At 41.9% G+C, this 21,418-nt stretch overlaps 1 protein-coding gene across 3 annotated transcripts in view; it reads left to right on the forward strand.

The window, feature by feature from the left end:
- LOC118401366 (kelch-like protein 25) overlaps positions 1-21,418 on the forward strand; it is a 997,662-nt gene that overhangs the window by 685,340 nt on the left and 290,904 nt on the right. The window contains exon 1 of one of the 3 annotated variants that reach the window (XR_008075531.1): positions 13,511-13,529. The exons of the other annotated variants lie outside the window; for them this stretch is intronic. The gene's annotated coding sequence lies outside the window, so the exon portion shown is untranslated. Of the gene's footprint in view, positions 1-13,510; positions 13,530-21,418 lie in introns of those variants that run through there. 3 annotated transcript variants of the gene reach the window in all.

Here is a 21,418-nt window from a genome sequence, read left to right on the forward strand (position 1 = left end):
GGTGTCCTCGGATGGGGCCACAGTGTCTCCTGACCCCTCCTGTCTCAGCCTTCAGTATTTATGCTGCAGTAGTTTATGTGTCGGGGGGCTAGGGTCAGTTTGTTATATCTGGAGTACTTCTCCTATCCTATTCGGTGTCCTGTGTGAATCTTTTATTTTATTTTTATTTTACCTTTATTTAACCAGGCAAGTCAGTTAAGAACACATTCTTATTTTCAATGACGGCCTGGTGGGTTAACTGCCTGTTCAGGGGCAGAACGACAGATTTGTACCTTGTCAGCTCGGGGGTTTTGAACTCGCAACCTTCCGGTTACTAGTCCAACGCTCTAACCACTAGGCTACGCTGCCGCCCCAATCTAAGTGTGCGTTCTCTAATTCTCTCCTTCTCTCTTTCTTTCTCTCTCTCTCGGAGGACCTGAGCCCTAGGACCATGCCCCAGGACTACCTGAAATGATGACTCCTTGCTGTCCCCAGTCCACCTGGCCGTGCTGCTGCTCCAGTTTCAACTGACCTGAGCCCTAGGACCATGCCCCAGGACTACCTGACATGATGACTCCTTGCTGTCCCCAGTCCACCTGACCATGCTGCTACTCCAGTTTCAACTGTTCTGCCTTATTATTATACGACCATGCTGGTCATTTATGAACATTTGAACGTCTTGGCCATGTTCTGTTATAATCTCCACCCGGCACAGCCAGAAGAGGACTGGCCACCCCACATAGCCTGGTTCCTCTCTAGGTTTCTTCCTAGGTTTTGGCCTTTCTAGGGAGTTTCAGGCTGAGTTGTTAATTGAATTGGGTTTATGAACATTGAGAACATAATTCTCACAACAGATATTGACCTCATCCCGTCAGTAGAGGACGCCTGGTTGCTCTTTAAAAGTGAATTCCTCACCATCGTAAAAAAGCATGCCCCATATTTTTCAAATAGAAGTTTGCATCCTGTAGCATTAATTCCAAACAGTTTTGGGACACTGGAGAATAAGAGCACCTCCTCCCAGCTGCCCACTGCACTGAGGCTAGGAAACACTGTCACCACGTATACATCTACGATAATAGATCATTTCAATAAGCATTTTTCTATGGCTGGCCATGCCTTCCACCTGGATACCCCTACCCCGACCAACAGCTCTGCACACCCCTCAGAAACTTGCCCAAGTCCCCCCCGCTTCTCCTTCACCCAAATCACAGCTGATGTTCTGAAAGAGCTGCAAAATCTGGATCCCTACAAATCAGCTGGGCTAGACAATCTGGACACTCTCTTTCTAAAATGATCTGTAGAAATTGTTGCAACCCCTATTACTAGCCTGTTCAACCTCTTTTCGTATTGTCTGAGATCCTCAAAGATTGGAAAGCTGCCATGGTCATCCCCCTCTTCAAAGGGGGAGACACTATAGACCCAAACTGTTATAGACCTATATCCATCCTGCCCTGCCTTTCTAAAATCTTCGAAAGCCAAGTTAACAAACAGATCACCAATAATTTTGAATCCCACTGTACCTTCTCCCCTATGCAATCTGATTTCCGAGCTGGTCATGGGTGCACCTCAGCCACGCTCAAGGTCCTAAACAATATCATAACCGTCTATTACGGATACAGGTATCCTGTGTGTGTATTTATTTTCTCTCCTCCTCACAGGTGGCATTCATCATTCCCCAATAAGTCATCAATCAGTCGCTAATCAGAAGACACACCTCCTCCTGTTTCCATTACCCTATCACATTCCCTTTCCCTTGGTTTAAAAACCCTGTCTGTTATTTGCTCGAGTTTTGTCCAAATGCTACTACAGTTTTGAATGTCTTTTGATTGACGTTCCTCTTCGCACAAACATGTTGGAACATGACATTAATGTTGGAAATGCTACACCTATCAAGCAACACCCATATCGTATCAACGCTTCCAAGAGGAAGATAATGAGGGATGAGGTGAGATATTTGTTGGAGAAGGACCTGACGACGCCAAGTTCAAGCCCTTGGAGTTCTCCTTGCATTCTGGTTCCTAAACCTGATGGTACTTCCAGGTTATGTACGGATTATCGAAAGGTAAATTCTGTCACAATGCCAGATTCGTACCCGTTACCCAGACTGGACGACTGTATCGACACTTTTGGTGCTGCTAATTATGTAACTAAGTTGGACCTCTTAAAAGGTTACTGGCAGGTTCCGTTAACTTCACCTGCTTCTGAGATTTCAACTTTTGTGACCCCAGACAACTTCCTACAGTACTCAGTCATGGCTTTTGGGATGCAAAATGCACCTGCCACTTTCCAATGACTGGTTAACTTCTTGGATATAGGGGGCGCTCTTTTAATTTATGGATAAAAAAACGTTCCCATTTTAAACAAGATATTTTGTCACGAAAAGATGCTCGACTATGCATATAATTGACAGCTTTGGAAAGAAAACACTGACGTTTCCAAAACTGCAAAGATATTGTCCGTGAGTGCCACAGAACTAATGCTACAGGCGAAATCAAGATGAAACTTCAAACAGGAAGTGAGCCAGATTTTTGAGGCGCTGTGTTCCAATGTCTCCTTATATGGCTGTGAATGAGCCAGGAACGAGCCTACACTTTCTGTCGTTTCCCCAAGGTGTCTGCAGCATTGTGACGTATTTGTAGGCATATCATTGGAAGATTGACCATAAGAGACTACATTTACCAGGCGTCCGCCTGGTGTCCTCCGTCAAAATTGGTGCGTAATCTCCAGCTGCATGTATTTTCCCATGTGATTCAGAGGAGAAACCCAACTGGCACGAATGACTTATTGTCGAATAGATATGTGAAAAACACCTTGAGGATTGATTCTAAACAACATTTGCCATGTTTCTGTCAATATTATGGAGTTAATTTGGAACAAAGTTCTGCGTTTTGATGACTGAATTTTCGGGGGGTTTTCTCAGCCAAACGTGATGAACAAAACGGAGCGATTTCTCCAACACAAATAATCTTTTTGGAAAAACTGAACATTTGCTATCTAACTGAGAGTCTCCTCATTGAAAACATCTGAAGTTCTTCAAAGTTAAATGATTTTATTTGAATGCTTTTCTTGTTTTTGTGAAATGTTGCCTGCTGAATGGTAATGCTATGCTAGCTATCAATACTCTTACACAACTGCTTGTTTTGTTATGGTTGAAAAGCATGTTTTGAAAATCTGAGATGACAGTGTTGTTAACAAAAGGATAAGCTTGAGAGCCAATATATTTATTTCATTTCATTTGCGATTTTCATGAATAGTTAACTTTGCGTTATGGTAATGAGCTTGAGGCTATAATTACACTCCCGGATACGGGTTTTTTTCTTAGCCAAACGTGATGAACAAAACGGAGCGATTTCTCCTACACAAATAATATTTTTGACAAAACTGAACATTTGCTATCTAACTGAGAGTCTCCTCATTGAAAAATCTGAAGTTCTTCAAAGGTAAATGATTTTATTTGAATGTTTTTCTTGTTTTTGTGAAAATGTTGCCTGCTGAATGCTAGGCTTAATGCTATGCTAGCTATCAATACTCTTACACAAATGCTTGTTTTGCTATGGTTGAAAAGCATATTTTGAAAATCTGAGATGACAGTGTTGTTAACAAAAGGCTAAGCTTATATTTATTTCATTTCATTTGCGATTTTCATGAATAGTTAACTTTGCGTTATGGTAATGAGCTTGAGGTTATAATTACGATCCCGGATACGGGATTACTCGTCGCAACAGGTTAACTCTGTATTAGCTGGAGTTCCCAATTGTAGTGCATATCTTGAAGATCTAGTGATTTATTCATCTGAGTGGTCAAATCATGTTGACTCTCTACGGTTTGTATGTGAAAGGTTGGCAGCTGCTTCTCTAACCCTGAACCTGGTCAAAGTGCGAGTTTGGGAAGGCTACTGTTACCTATCTCGGCAAGGAGGTCGGCCATGGACAGGTGCGCCCTGTTGATGCCAAGGTCTTGGCTATAACTGCATTTCCCGCACCTACCACCAGACGAGAGCGACACCGCCTTTTAGGGATGGTTGGATACTAATGTAGTTCCTGTCAATTTCTCTGTGGTAGTTGCTCAATTAACCGATTTGCTCAGTCCGGCTAGAGCGTATAAGTGGTCACATGATTGTAAGATTGTTTTAGCAGATTCAAAAGCTATCTTAATACCCCTGTACTTGCTGCTCCGGACTTTGAACAACCATTTAAACTGGAGGTAGATGCTAGTGCCAGAGGTGCTGGTGCTGTTCTACTGCAGGAGGACAAGAGTGGAGTGGATCATCCTGTTTGTTATTTTTCGCGTAAATTTAACAAATGTCAAACAAACTATGCGACAATAGAACAAGAAGCTCTTGCTTTATTGTTAGTATATATTGGTTCCAGTGCCCTACCAGTGATTGTATATACTGATCATAACCCCTTAGTGTTTCTCCACCGGATGTACAACCAGAACCAGCGCCTAATGCGTTGGGCCCTTATTGTACAAAATTATAATTCGGAGATACATTTTAAGAACCTTTTTTATGCCGTATTACCCTATCACATTCCCTGTCCCTTGGTTTAAAAACCATGTCTGTTGTTTGCTCGAGAGCTCAATCTCTCTGTCAATGCCATCTCTCTGTAGATCTCTTGTTTGGCTTTTGCAACTACATGTTACTTTGTCCCCACCTGTGAGTATTGGCTTTGTTATGGTGTTTATTTGACGGTGAGAAAAGGGGGTACCAAGATAAGTCGCCCATGGGCATACATTACCCGTAGGAATACTTAGTATAAAAACACTAGTTAGAACTGGGCGGACCACCCACTGTATTTTTGGTTAGTTAGTTAGCTTTTGGTGAAGTAGGCTAGTCTAGCTTAGGGGTGTTTTTGAATACTTATTATCCTGCTCCCCCCAATTACCGTGTGTTTTCAAATAAACCATGAGTGTTTGACAGTAATTTAGTTGTCTGTGGTTATTTCGTTCTCTCTTACTTTTTCTAATATAATAATTTGCATGAGTCATGTTACGGGTCTCATTACCATCCCCCTTAGATTGTCAGGCCAAAAGGGATTCGTAACACCGCCATTGATAAGAGACAGTACTGTGCAGCCATCTTCATCGATATGGCCAAGGCCTTCGACTCTGTCAATCACCGCATTCTTATCGGCAGACTCAATAGCCTCGGTTTCTCAAATGACTGCCTTTCCTGGTTCACCAACTACTTCTCTGATAGAGTTCAGTGTGTGAAATCGGAGGGCCTGTTGTCCGGACCTCTGGCAGTCTCTATAGGGGTGCCACAGGGTTCAAATCTCGGGCCGGCTCTTTTCTCTATATACAGTGCCTTGCGAAAGTATTCGGCCCCCTTGAACTTTGCGACCTTTTGCCACATTTCAGGCTTCAAACATAAAGATATAATCTACAACAAGTGGGACACAATCATGAAGTGGAACGACATTTATTGGATATTTCAAACTTTTTTTAACAAATCAAAAACTGAAAAATTGGGCGTGCAATTTCCCCTTTGGATGAATTGCGTGCCCATAGTGAACTGTATCAAAATCTGTCCTAAATTGCTAAGATATGCATATTATTATTATTATTATTGGATAGAAAACACTCTAAACTTCTAAAACCGTTTGAATTATGTCTGTGAGTATAACAGAACTCACAGGGCAGGCAATCTTCCAAACTAGTTTTGGAATCCTGAAAGTTGGGGCAACTTTGACGTCATCGCCCCCTCCCTTCCCAACAAGTTATGGATTTGGAAACACTTCCTATGTCTTCCACTAGATGTCCTCATTCAGTAGAAAGTGTAATGGAGCATTTGCTGTGAACTTTGACCTAATGGGAAGGAAATTGCTACAGTGTCGCAAAAGATTCATGTGCTTGAAAGCGTGTATGCGTTTGGAGTGCTTCGTCTGTTCCAATCAGCCCGAGATGAACTAGGATTGCCCGGTTGGAATGCCATTCGTTTTGTACGTTTATAACATCCTGAAGATTGATTCTGCACTTAGTTTCACCAGTTTCATCGACCTGTAATATGTCATTTGGAAAGTGGTAGCAGATGCTGCCACATGGACACTAGAATTGAACATTATGAAACAAAACGATTTTTGGGAGAAATATTGTTACGTCTGAGCGCTGTCTCAGATTATTGCAATGGTAGGCTTTTTCCGTAACGTTAAAAAAAATGTGACACAGCGGTTGCATGAAGAACCAGTGTATCTTTTTAATTATATGTAGAACATGTATCTTTAGTCAAAGTTTTTGATGAGTATTTCTGTTATCTGGCGTAGCTTTCTATAATTCCTCCGGACATTTTGGAGAATTTTCTGAACAATGTAAACCGAGATTTATGGATATAAAATGCATATTATCGAACAAAACATAAATGTACTGTGTAACATGTCATATGACTGTCATCTGATGAAGATTTTCAAGAGGTTAGTGAATGATTCTTTTTTTAATCGTGATTTTGTCATTTTATCTTTTGTGGTACAAAATGGCTACGTATTCTCTTTGTTTTGGTGGTGGTCTAACATAAATATGTGCTGTGTTTTCGCTATAAAACATTTTAAAAATCTGACACGTTGGGCAGATGAACAAGGTGTTTATCTCTCATTTGAGATATTGGACTTGTTAATGTGTGGAGGTTAAATATTTCTAAGAATATTTGTGCATTCCCTGCGCCACAGTTTCAGCTGAACGGGGGGTGTAGTTCCTGTAGGGGAACCCATAGGCTTAACAAGTTTTAAAAAAACCTCCGAAGCCATTCAACACTGCTCTTAAATGCTAATGAATACTCTTCAACCGATTGCTGCCTGCACCCACCCACCCGACTAGCATCACTACTCCGGACGGTTCTCACTTAGAATATGTGGACAACTACAAATACCTAGGTGTCTGGTTAGACTAAACTCTCCTTCCAGACTCACATTAAGCATCTCCAATCAAAAATGTAATCTATAATTGGCTTCCTATTTCGCAACAAAGCCTCCTTTACTCATACTGCCAAACATACCCTCGCAAAACTGACTATCCTACCGATCCTTGACTTCAGCGATGTCATTTACAAAATAGCCTCCAACACTCTACTCAGCAAATTAGATGTAGTCTATCACAGTACCATCCGTTTTGTCGCCAAAGCCCCATATACCACCCACATCTGCGACCTGTATGCTCTTGTTGGTTGACCATTGCTACATATTCGTTGCCAAACCCACTGGTTCCAGGTCGTCTTAAGTCTTTGCTAGGTAAAGCCCAGCCTCATCTCAGCTCACTGGTCACCATTGCAACACCCACCCGTAGCATGCGCTCCAGAAGGTATATTTCACTGGTCATCTTCAAAGCCAACACTTCATTTGGCCCCCTTTCCTTCCAGTTCTCTTCTGCCAATCACTGGAACGAATTACAAAAATCACTGAAGCTGGAGACTTTTATCTCCCTCTCTAACTTTAAGCATCAGCTGTCAGAGCAGCTTACAGATCACTGTACCTGTATACACCCCATCTGTAAATAGCCCACCCAACTACCTCGTCCCCATATCGTTTTTTATTTATTTTTGCTCTCTTTTGCACCCCAGTATTTCTACTTGCACATCATCATCTGCACATTTCACTCCAGTGTTAATTCTAAATTGTAATGTCACCTCTATGACCTATTTATTGCCTTACCTCCCTAATCTTACTACATTTGCACACACTGTACATAGATTTTTCTATTGTGTTATTGACTGTATGTTCGTTTATCCCATGTGTAACTCTGTTTTTGTCGCTTTGCTTTATCTTGGCCAGGTCGCAGTTGTAAATAAGAAATTGTTCTCAACTGGCCTAAATAAAGGTGAATAAGGTGAAATAAAGTAAATAAAAAATATGACCATCCTTTCAATGCTTGAAACATGTATATAGACTCGGTCAGGGAGAGGTTGAAAATGTCAGTGAAGACACTTGCCAGTTTGTCCATGCATGCTCTGAGTACATGTCCCTGTAATCTATCAGGCACCGCAGCCTTGTGAATGTTGATCAGTTTAAATCTCTTGCTCACATTGGCCTCAGAGAGAGCGTGATCACACTATCGTCCGGAACGGTTGGTGCTCCCATGCATGCTTCATTGTTGCTTGCCTCGAAGTGGGACACAGATCGGGTTCTACATGGAACCCAAAAGGGGTTATTAAAAGGGTTTTCCTATGGGTACATGGTTATCCTATGGGGAACCCTTTAGGAACGTGTTTTTCAAAGAGTATACCTGACTAAGCACATTTAGCAAATTCTTAAGAAATTATTTTCTAATCTACAATTTCTTAAATCAATGACATTGAAATCAATTTATACACAAAGAACAAGTTCTAAATACAGGTTCTGCTGGAAGTCAAGTCTCACTTTCTGACGAGTCAAGTTGCTGTGATATTTTTATGATGTGAAGTTGTATAGTATGTGGACCACTTTCACCAAACTATTAAAGCCAAGATTTTCCTTGAATCCTTTGCTATTTTCTTGTGCTTTCTGTCCTGCTCTAAAAGCAACCTCACTCTCTCTCTCTAGCATGAATTATTGTACGTAGTGCTCATTTGGAAAGTTAGAAAGTTACCTGTGGTTTCCTAAGGCTAGCATATCCCCCCACCATGAACAGGAAGTGGTCAATTATCCCCTACAGGCAATTTTAACGTAGGTAATTTGATAGCTCTCTTCCTAATGTCTCTTATAGCCAGTCAGAGATGCCCAGCGCAAAGGTACAGTTGAAAGCAATGCATGTGATGAAGCAGAGACAGAAAGGCTGGATGGATGGCACATAACAGTTATTTGGGGGAGTCACAAACTCCCCCATGCCTCTTAGCTGTTATTGTTAAGATGTGAACCTTCTGTACTTATGAATATTAAAGCAACAAAGCTAGATCTTTAGTTACACATGTAGAAAACAACAATTGACCTTAATGAAGATAAATTGCAATACCAAATATAACAGGGATTACAATAGTCATCTGTGTATTACATTGACATTACCAAAATAGTAAGTGACTGACAAAAATATGTTATTTCAGAACAGCCTATGGAGGATGTGGGCGTCAAGTTGATAAGAATATTAGGGAAGGACCAGCAAAGATAATGAGCAACCTAGACTGGTTGTCACGCTGGTATAAAGTATTTTATAGACAGGCGCTGGAATGCGTAATAGGTTTTTATTATACCCAAAATTACGGTGTGCCGTGTAAGGGTACGGGGACGAAGAACAAACAAGTAACAAAAACACAGGGTTGAAACCCAAAAAAAAGAGCGAGTAGTACCTCGAATAAATAACACTAGAGCACAATGATTATCACAGGGCGTGAAAACCCACAGCACAGGCAACGGACATAGTAACAATAATTGACAAGACCATGGAAACCAAAGGGCACATCTATACAAATACTAATTAGTGGAAATAGGGAACAGGTGTGCGTGATGAAATGTCCGGAGGGATCCGTGACACTGGATCTGCTTTGACAGCAATAGCAACACACAACAGCTAGGACAGACTAATGAAGCTCAAAGGAGAGAATAGTCAATAAAGTGGGGTGGTCTGTCTGACCAACACATTATTAAGTAAAACTGCCACCTACCTACCTACTATTTACTTAGCAGATGTACGCTATTGCCCTAGCAAATCCATATTTTACTTCTAAAGGGGTAAGATATCTTTCCGTTGAAAATAACATGCATTTGTTCTGTAATGAATAAAGCATGTGCTCATCAGAGAAGAAAGCGGGGATGCTGAAAAATACTGAAAGAAACATGAGCAAAACATGAATAATAAAACTAAACCTTGACTTGTAAATTCATTATGTTCTGTTGCAGACATGCTTGTATGGAAGTGTGTTTATGTTAACACGTTTAAACTATCTGGCCAGATGCAAGAGTCAGTATGTGCTGAGGAAAGAAATTGGAACTGAGTCTCAAGCAGCGATTGCAGGTTGTGAAATGGTCAAAAAGTACCTGAAACATATAAAACTAACAGAAACGTTGAATCCGAAGACCACCATCATTGGCAACATAAAGGGCTGGATAGAGGGAACAGTAGGACATTTCTGTGAACAGAAAAACAGGGTTTGAGAGGGTTGAATAAGTCAACACGCATCATGCATCAACACCCCCAAAAAATGACTTACTTTGCTTAGAGGCATTCTATTTTGCTGATGAGCCCAGCATTGTATTGTCATTAAAATACTTTTAATTCGTTTAGATTGGATTGCACCAATCACATCTAAACTCAGCTGATAAAATAATGGACAAATCCCCCCCACCTACTGTGACACATTTGTTTTCAAAATGTAACTGTCAAAACATCTCTGAGACCGACGTGTTTGTAATATCTGTTGTTATTCAACCGTCATTAATGGACAGATGCTTCAAGGGGTCGTAGAGTATCAGTCAATGTACAGTCCAGACTCAATTACATCCTTGTGGTGGCTGATAATGGAATTTCAGATGCAGCCCATCAAACCAAAATTGGTTCTGTGAAAGTTCCCCAAACATTCGTTAGGTCGTGGCAAAAGGTTCTCATAACACAAAAACGGTCCTGTTGTGCTGATGATTATAGAATGTTTTAATAAAACATTTGCCTGATGTTACAAGAACGTTCCTTGAACACATTTTGTCTGTTCTTTAAATGTTTCCAGAATGTTTTATTTGGTTGTGGGAACAGTCTGGTGGGAACATTGTGGGGACAGAACAAACGATATGTTTCCAAAACATAAAAACTGTCCAGTTGTGCGGATGATTCTACAATGTTTCTTTTAGGGTGCAAAAAACATTCACCTAATGTTACAAGAATGTTCCTAAAACACATTTTGGATGTTCTTTAAATGTTCCCAGAATGTTTCTTTAGGTTATGGGAACATTGTGGTGTTATGACAAGAGATTGGTTCCCGAAACACAAACTGTCCTGACATTCAGATAATGTTTATACTAGGTTGCACAACAAATTCCATTGGTGTTACAAGAATGTTGACAAAACAGCCTTTCTGAGTTATTTAAAGGTTCCCAGAATGTTTCTTTAGGTTGTGGGAGCAGAGTTTGTACATAACAAGAGATAGCTTCCTAGAACACAAAATATCCTTTGTTGTGATCCATACAATGTTTAAGTAAGATTGCGCAGGTCATTCATTCCCTTAATGTTTAAGAATGTTAACAGAAAACCTGGTCTAAGTTCTTTAAAGGTTCCCAGAACATTTAATTAAGTTGTATGGGATGTTGTGATATTCTTGTGATAGTCACAGAGATTGGACAAAACATTCCCACAATTTTGCACAATGTTCCGCAATTTCCAAATAAATCTGTTTTTATTACGTTCATATATTTGTTTTAGGTTGAACATAATATTCCATTGATGTTCACACATTATACATGTTAACTTGTATTGGAGGTCCTCAAAACATTTCAATAACATTTAGAAAATGTTACATGTAAATTTTACCTAATGTTCTCAGTAAATTTGTAACTCATTAAAGCAGATTGGAATATATCCCCATTATGTTCCTTTCCAGATTTAATGGCATTTGAGGACTGTATTGTAGATGATATAGAGACACATGGAATTTTATTCATAGGACATTTGAACAGCATTTAATCACAGAAATACAACCATATTTTTTAACTTCATATGTTGTCAATCAACCCGTTTCTTCATATTACCTTTGAACAGCATTTAATCAGGCAAACACAACCATATTTCTAAACCTCATACTTGACAATCTGTGTGGTCTGAACATGAAATGTTTGATTCCCATGCTAGGTCTGTTATCCCGTGTGCCACCAGGGAATCTCTCATACATCTTATTATTTCAGTAAATGGCCATGGTAGTGTGGTCAATCAGGAATTCTCTGCTTTTCTTTTAGCTCATCTTAGACATATGGCAACTGGGTTATTCACCATCACTTCAGCCATCCATTTTATACTGAGTACTTTTTGGCCCATATTTACAAGGTATTCAAGACTATGAGTGCTGATATAGGATCACTTTTGCCTTTACAAATAATTACAAATAAGACAGGGGGGACCATATCAAGCGTCTCAAAGTAGGAATTATATTGGGTGCTCTTTGACCTGAATGCAAAGTGCTATGACTGGAGAAAACCAGGCACAGCTCATCATCCGTCTAACATCATCCTTACCATGAACCATGGTGGTGGCAGCATCATGCTATGGGGATGCTTTTCAGTGGCAGGGACTGGGAGACTGGTAAGGATAGAGGGAACAATAAACAGAGTTAAATACAGGCAAATTCTTGAGAACCTGCTTCATGTCACGTTCTGACCTTATTTCCTTTGTTTTGTCATTATTTAGTATGGTCAGGGCGTGAGTTGGGGTGGGCAGTCTACGTTTGTTTTTCTATGATTTGGGTATTTCAGTCATTCAACTGAGACTGCTCTTCTCTGTATCACGGAGGCGCTCCGCACTGCTAAAGCTAACTCTCTCTCCTCTGCTCTCATCCTTCTAGACCTATCGGCTGCCTTCGATACTGTGAACCATCAGATCCTCCTCTCCACCCTCTCCGAGTTGGGCATCTCCGGCGCGGCCCACGCTTGGATTGCGTCCTACCTGACAGGTCGCTCCTACCAGGTGGCGTGGCGAGAATCTGTCTCCTCACCACGCGCTCTCACCACTGGTGTCCCCCAGGGCTCTGTTCTAGGCCCTCTCTTATTCTCGCTATACACCAAGTCACTTGGCTCTGTCATAACCTCACATGGTCTCTCCTATCATTGCTATGCAGACGACACACAATTAATCTTCTCCTTTCCCCCTTCTGATGACCAGGTGGCGAATCGCATCTCTGCATGTCTGGCAGACATATCAGTGTGGATGACGGATCACCACCTCAAGCTGAACCTCAGCAAGACGGAGCTCCTCTTCCTCCCGGGGAAGGACTGCCCGTTCCATGATCTCGCCATCACGGTTGACAACTCCATTGTGTCCTCCTCCCAGAGCTCTAAGAACCTTGGCGTGATCCTGGACAACACCCTGTCGTTCTCAACTAACATCAAGGCGGTGTCCCGTTCCTGTAGGTTCATGCTCTACAACATCCGCAGAGTACGACCCTGCCTCACACAGGAAGCGGCGCAGGTCCTAATCCAGGCACTTGTCATCTCCCGTCTTGATTACTGCAACTCGCTGTTGGCTGGGCTCCCTGCCTGTGCCATTAAACCCCTACAACTCATCCAGAACGCCGCAGCCCGTCTGGTGTTCAACCTTCCCAAGTTCTCTCACGTCACCCCGCTCCTCCGCTCTCTCCACTGGCTTCCAGTTGAAGCTCGCATCCGCTACAAGACCATGGTGCTTGCCTACGGAGCTGTGAGGGGAACGGCACCTCAGTACCTCCAGGCTCTGATCAGGCCCTACACCCAAACAAGGGCACTGCGTTCATCCACCTCTGGCCTGCTCGCCTCCCTACCACTGAGGAAGTACAGTTCCCGCTCAGCCCAGTCAAAACTGTTCGCTGCTCTGGCCCCCAATGGTGGAACAAACCCCTCACGACGCCAGGACAGCGGAGTCAACCACCACCTTCCGGAGACACCTGAAACCCCACCTCTTCAAGGAATACCTAGGATAGGGTAAGTAATCCTTCTCACCCCCCCCCTAAAAAGATTTAGATGCACTATTGTAAAGTGGCTGTTCCACTGGATGTCTTAAGGTGTATGCACCAATTTGTAAGTCGCTCTGGATAAGAGCGTCTGCAAAATGACTTAAATGTAAATGTAAATGTAAATGTATTTAGTGTCATTAGTTGTCTCTGATTGAGAATCATACTTTGGTAGCCTGGGTTTCACTGTGTGTTTGTGGGTGTTTGTTTCCGTGTCTGTGTTTTCCACCACACGGTACTGTTTTGGGTTTCGTTCATTCCACGTTTATTGTTTTTGTATTCAGTTGTTCATGTGTACATTTTCGTATTAAAAGAACCATGGACACTTACCATGCCGCATATTGGTCCTCTGATCCTTTTCGCCTCTCCTCTTCGGAAGAAGAGGAGGAAATCCCTTACAGAAACACCCACCAACAAAGGACCAAGCGCCGTGGTAAAAGACAGCGACGACAGCAGCAGCAGCAACAACAACGGCCAGCATCACAGGACTCCTGGACATGGGAGGAGATATTAAACTGAGAGGGACCCTGGGCACAGGCCGGGGAATATCGCCGCCCCAAAGCAGAGCTGGAGGCAGCGAAAGCTGAGCGGCGGCGATATGAGGAGGCAGCACGGCAGTGCGACAGGTACGAGAGGCAGCCCCCAAATGTTTTTGGGGGGTGGCACACGAGGTGTGGGGCTAAGCCAGGTAGCAGACCTGAGCTCACTCCTCGTGCTTATTATAAGCAGCACGTATACCTAAAACAAATATGCTCTGAACATCATACAAGCTGACTTATTTGTAAATTGTGGAACATTGTGCAACATGTGGGAATGTTCTGCGCAAAAATGTTATTGGTCACACATTAACAGATGTTATTGGTCACACATTAACAGATGTTATTGCAAGTGTGCCGAAATGCTTATGCTTCTAGATCCGACAGTGCAGGAATATCTAAAAGATAATATATAACAATTCCACAACAAAACCTAATACACACAATCTAGTAAAGGAATGGGATAAGAACATATAAATATAAAATATATGGATGAGCAGTGACAGAGCAGCTAAGACACAATAGACAGTATAGAGTAGGATACAGTGTACAGTATATACATATGAGATAAGTAATGAGAGATATGTAACCATTATTAAAGTGACTAGTGTTCCATTTATTAAAGTGGCCAATGATATAAAGTCTGTAGGTAGGTAGCCACCTCACTGTGCTAGTGATGGCTGTTTAACAGTCTGATGGTCTTGAGATAGAAGCTGGTAGTTTGCCTCCGGTGATGCGTTGTGCCGCACCACCCCCTGGAGAGCCCTGCGGTTGTGGGTGGTGCAGTTGCCGTATCAGCGGTGATACAGCCCGACAGGATACTCTCATTTGTGCACCTGTAAAAGTTACGTGACGGTTTTCTGTGACAAGCCACATTTTTTTAGCCTTCTGAGGTTGAAGAGGGGTTGTTGCGCCTTCTTCACCACACTGTCTGTGTGCGTGAGCCATTTCAGGTTGTCGGTGATATGAACACTAAGGAACTTAAAACTTTCCACCTCCACTGTTTTCCCGTCTATGTGGATTTTTGCTGTTTTCTGTTAGCTGAAGTCCACAATCATCTTTTTTGTTTTGCTGACATTGAGTGAGAGGTTATTTTCCTGACACCACAATTCGAGGGCCCTCACCTCCTCCCTGTAGGCTGTCTTATCGTTGTTGGTAATCAAGCCTACCAATGTTGTGTCGTCTGCAAACGACACAGGGACTCACGCTTAATCATGAGTTTGGAGGCTACTATGGTGTTGAATGCTGAGCTGTAGTTAATGAACAGCATTCTTACATAGGTATTCCTCTTGTCTAGATGGGCTAGGGCAGTGTGCAGTGTGATGGTGATTGCATTGTCTGTGGACCTGTTGGGCCGGTAAGCAAATTGGAGTGGTTCTAGTGTGACAGGTAGGGTGGAGGTGATATGACCCTTGACTAGTCTCTCAAAGCACTTCATGATGACAGAAGTGACTGCTACGGGGTGATAGTCATTTAGTTCAATTACCTTGGCTTTCTTGGGAACAGAAACAATGGTGGCCATCTTGAAGCATGTGGGGACAGCAGACTGGGATAGGGATTGATTGAATATGTCCGAGTGCGCATGCTCTGAGGACGTGGCTAGGGATGCCCCCTGGGCCGTTATTCTTGCGAGAGTTAACATGTTTAAATGTTTTACTTACGTCGGCCACGGAGAAGGAGAACCCACAGTCTTTGGTAGAGGACTGCGTTGGTGGCACTCTATTGTCCTCAAAGTGCACAAAGAAGTTGTTTAATTTGTCTAGACGTCGATGTCCGTGACGGGGCTGGTTTTCTTTTTTGTAATCCATGATTGTCTGTAGACCCTGCCACATACAGTACATCTCGTGTTTGAGAAGTTGAATTGCGACTACACTTTGTCTCCACACTGACACTTTGCTTGTTTGATTGCCTTACGGAGGGAATAACTACACTGTTTGTATTCGGCAATATTCACATTTGCCTTGCCATGATTAAATGTGGTGGTACGTGCTTTCAGTTTGTGCGAATGCTGCCATGAATCCACACTTTCTGGTTAGGGAAGATTTTAGTAGTCACAGTGAGTACAACATCTCCTATACACTTCCTTATAAACTCGCTCACCGAGTCAGCATATATGTCAATGTTGTTCTCTGAGGCTACCTGGAACATATCCCAGTCCACATTAACAAAGCAATCTTGAAGCATGTAATCAGATTGGTCAGATCAGCGTTAGATATACCTAAGCACAGGCGCTTCCTGTTTGAGTTTCTGCCTATAGGAGGGGAGCAACAACATGGAGTCATAGTCAGATTGGCCAAAAGGAGGGCAGGGAAGTGCCTTGTAGCAGTGGTCAAGTGTGTTACTCGTTCATGTAAGGCAATCAACATGCTGATAGAACTTAGGTAGCCTGATTCTTAAATTAGCTGTGTTAAAAGCCCCAGCTTTAATAAATGCAGCCTCAGGAGATATGGCTTCCAGTTTGCATAGTCCAGTGAAGTTACTTGATGGCCGTCTTGGTATGCGCTTGAGGGGGGATATACACAGCTGTGAAAATAACCGAGGAGAGTTCCCTTTTTGAATATCATTATAATATTATTGTAACGTCCCAGATAATGACATGTTCTAGGAACCTTTAAAGAACTTAGACCAGGTGTTCTGTCAACATACTTACAACATTTAGGGAATGTCCTGTGCAACTGTACCTCTTGTAAGGTACCCATACTTTTTCCACCCACCGTTGATGCACCCTGTTGTGTTGTATCACTGCATGGTACGGCATTTGCACCATCCGCAACCACAGTGCTATCCAAGGTGGGGCGGTCGGCCTGCCGTCCAGGACATCTACAGCACCCGGTGTCACAGGAAGGCCAAGAAGATCAAAGAACTCAGCCTGTTCCCTCCGCTACCATCCAGAAGGTGAGGTCAGTACAGGTGCATCAAAGCTGGGACCGAGAGACTGAAGAACAGCTTCTATCCAATGCCATCAGACTATTAAATAGACAGCACTAGCCTGCCTCCGCCCAGTACCCTGCCCTTATTAGTCACTGTCACTAGCCGTCTACCATCCGGTTAGTCTACCATGCATCTCAGAGGCTGCTGACATATGTACATAGTCATGGAACACTGGTCACATTAATAATGTTTAAATAATGTTTGCATACTGGTTTAACCATTTCATATGTATATACTGTATTCTAGTCCAGGTCTATCCTATTTAACTATTGCTGTACATACTATTATTCAGATACTCTACATTATCCATATTATCCACAGTATCCATATACTGTCCATATTGTCTATACATACCACCCCTACCTTGTCGCAATACAACTGATTGACTCAAATGCATTATTAAGAAGGAAATAAATTCCGCAATTGAACTTTTAAGGAATTGTCCGTAGAGCTCTGAGTCAGGATTGTGTCGAGGCACAGGTGTGGGGAAGGGTACCAAAAAATGTCTGCAGCATTGAAGGTCCCCAAGAACACAGTGGCCTCCATCGTTCTTGAAGAAGTTTGGAACCACCAAGACTCTTCTTAGAGCTGGCTGTCTGGCCAAACTGAGCAATAGGGGGAAAAGCACTTCGGTCAGGGAGGTGAACAAGAATCCAATGGTCGCTCTAACAGAGCTCTAGAGTTCCTCTGTGTAGATGCGAGAATCTTCCAGAAGGACAACCATATCTGCAGCACCACCAATCAGGCCTTTATGGTAAAGTGTCCAGACAGAAGCCACTCCTGAGTAAAAGGCACATGACAGCCCACTTGGATTTTGTCAAAAGGCACCTAAATGACTCTTAGACCATGAGAAGCAAGATTCTGTGGTCTGATGAAACCAAGATTTAACTCCTTGGCCTGATTGCCAAGAGTCACGTTTGGAGGAAACCTGAAACAATCACTATGGTGAAGCATGGTGGTGGTAGCATCATGCATCATTTATTTTTTATTTTTTTACAAACATTCGATAATCATCAGCCTGACTGGACAATGTTTTTGTTATGATTATGTTAGAACAAAGATATTTTGTTATCAAAATTGTTTTGGTAATGTTTATGGGATGTTATCGTTCGAATGTTAGACATAACCCTAACTAGAACTTAACTGGAATCGTAGCTATTGTTATGTGAATGCTCCTGGTTTGCTGGAAGGGAACTTGGCAATCAATGTGGAATGGTCACCATCTGAGATTTCTGAGAGCTCTTAAAGACATGGAATGAAATTGGATTAGAGAAACAATTACAATAATGAATCAGGAAAATTAAAACAAGGCTGAGTCACTTGAAGGAAAATGTCATCTGCATTCAATGCGCCATCCTTATCGTAACATTTCCAATATGGTTGATTGAATGGTCACCTGATTTACTGTAATTGTTTAGGTCAAGCTAAATATTGATTATTCTTTCATAAGATGCATTTTATTGGCTGATGAGAAATACACTTTTTGCGGAATTTGTTCACAAATAGCCTATTAATTCTTCCTATTTACAGTTTCTGTGTGGAGATGGCTGACAATGTAGGCAGTTTTAGCAGTATTACCACCAGTCCACACAGTACGGCACACCATGACCATACAGGTAATAATATAATCATATAACAATTGGGTGTGCTGTGCCATGAGGACTAGGGTGGGCAATCAGGAGTTCGTATAGCCCAGGGGTATTTGTCCTCTCTAGGCCTATTTGGGAAACATACATTAATCAGACTTACTGCAGTACCACTTTTGCAAAACCTACTTTTCTTCGTAGAATTTTTCACCTGATGTAGTCGGGAGAAACACTTCTACAGCTGTCAAGACATGTTTTGGATTCTCTCTGGTTTATTAAGTTAAATATACGCATAAGATGAGGACACAAGAGGACCCTCCTAAGATGAGGACCCTCCTAATTAAAATCGGTGACTTTTAAGGCCTTTATTTGACGTTGGGGAAAGTTTTTAGTCTCGAGTGAGATAGCGAGTAATACACAGCTCTTTACGTAGCTAATAGGTTGCCCTGGTGACACACTAAATAAACCAACAGTGATGTTTTGGTAAAACTGACTACTGTGTTGTCTTGCAATTCTGTGAGTCTTTTAATTTAAAAATCAGAAATATTTTCAGGCATAAAATCTATATATAAGTCCATGTATTTCTTCCTCAACCCCTAAACATGGTGATTTGGTACACAGGCCAGCCAGTATTCAGGCCACTGGGAAAGTCTACAACTCAATAAGCCATGATATTCAAATTGAGTTGCAGAGAAGAGTGGCAGACAGACACAGTTCCCTCCCTGCCAGTGGTGGAAAAAGTACCCAAGTGGCATACTTGAGTAAAAGTCAAGATACCTTAATAGAAAATGTAAAAGTGAAAGTCACCCAGTAAAATAATAATTCAGTAAAAGTCTGAAAGTATTTGGTTTTAAATATACTTAAGTATCAAAAGTAAATGTAATTGGCAAAATATACTTAAAGTTTCAAAAGTAAAAATCTAAATAATTTCAAATTCCTTATATTAAGCCAACCAGACGTCACCATTTTATTTTTTATTTTATTTACGGATAGCCAGGGGCACACGCCTTCACTCAGACATCATTTACTGTGCCTTTGGAAACTATTAAGATCCCTTGACGTTTTCCACATTTTGTTACCTTACAGCCTTATTCTAAAATGTATTAAATCATTTTTTCCTTCATCAATCTACACACCATACCCCATAATGACAAAGCAAAAACAGGTTTTTAGAAATTTTTGCTAATTTGCTAAACGAAAAAATGGAAATATAACATTTACATAAATAATCAGATGCTTTACTTAGTACTTTGTTGAAGCACCTTTGGCAGCGTTTACAGCCTTGAGTTTTCTTGGGTATGATGCTACAACCTTGGCACACCTGTATTTTAAGAGTTTCTCCCATTCTTGTCTGTACATCCTCTCGATCTCTCAGGTTGGATGCGGAGGGTCGCTGCACAGCTATTTACAATTCTATTTCAGCTATTTTCAATTCCAGATATGATCGATCGGGTTCAAGTCCGGGCTCTGGTTGGGCCACTCAAGGACATTTAGAGACTTAAACCCAAACCATTCCTGCGTTGTCTTGGCTGTGTGCTTAGGGTCGCTTTTCTGTTGGAAGGTGAACCTTCACCCTAGTCTGAGGTCCTGAACGCTATAGAGCAGGTTTTCATCAAGGATCTCTTTGTACTTGGCTCCATTCATCTTTCACTCAATCTTGACTAGTCTCCCTGTACCTGCCACTGAAAACCTCCCCACAGCATGATGCTGCCACCACTATGCTTCACCGTAGGGATGGTGCCGGGTTTCCTCCAGTAGTGACACATGGCATTGAGGCCAAAGAGTTTGGTTTCATCAAACCAGAGAATCTTGTTTCTTGTTTCGGTCGGATATTCCTTTAGATGCCTTTAGGCAAACTCCAAGTGGGCTGTCATGTGCCTTTAACTGAGAAGTGGCTTCCGTCAGGTCCCTCTACCATAAAGGCCTGATTGGTGGAGTGCTGCAGAGATGGTTGTCCTTCTGGAAAGTTCTCCCATCGCCACAGGGGAACTCTGGAGCTCTTTCAGAGTGACCATTGGGTTCTTGGTAACCTCTCTGACCAAGGCCTTTCTCCCCAGATTGCTCAGTTTGGCCAGTCGTGTTGAAGCTCTAGGAAGAGTCTTGGTGGTTCTAAATATCTTCCATTTAAGAATGTTGAGGACACTGTCTCCTTGGGGACCTTTAATGCTGCATACCTTTTTTGGTAACCTTCCCAAGATCTGTGCCTCGGCACAATCCTGTCTCAGAGCTCTACGGGCAATTCCTTCGACATCATTTTGCTCTGTCATGCACTGTCAACTGTGAGACCTTATATAGAGTGTGTGCCTTTCCAAATCATGTCCAATCAATTGAATTTACCACAGGTAAATAGAAAATGAATGCACTTGATCTCAATTTCGAAAAAAAACTTTTTTTTAAATGAATACATTTGCTACAGTAAAAAATAAAAAATGTTTTCACTTTGTCCTTATGGGGTGTTGTGTGTAGATTGCTGAGGAAATTGTTTCATTTAATCCATTTTAAAATAAGGCTGTAATGTAACAACATGTATAAAAAGTGCAGGGGTCTGAATAATTTCAGAAATGAATTGTATATACAGTAAAGTCAAGTACAGATACCCCCCAAAACTACTCAAGTAGTACTTTAGAGTATTTTTACTTAAGTACTTTACACCACTGCTCTCTGCAGCCTGCAGATAATTCTAGCAGCATCTATTAACTAATTCACTGGCATGTTTCTCAATTTCTAACCTTTGTAAAGTAAACCAAGTTTGCTATAGCACCTTAATATGAAGTAGAGAACTAATTCAGATGTTGGAATAGTGTAAC

This window comes from Oncorhynchus keta, chromosome 22 (genome assembly GCF_023373465.1).
Source record: "Oncorhynchus keta strain PuntledgeMale-10-30-2019 chromosome 22, Oket_V2, whole genome shotgun sequence".
NCBI classification, from domain to species: Eukaryota; Metazoa; Chordata; class Actinopteri; order Salmoniformes; family Salmonidae; genus Oncorhynchus; species Oncorhynchus keta.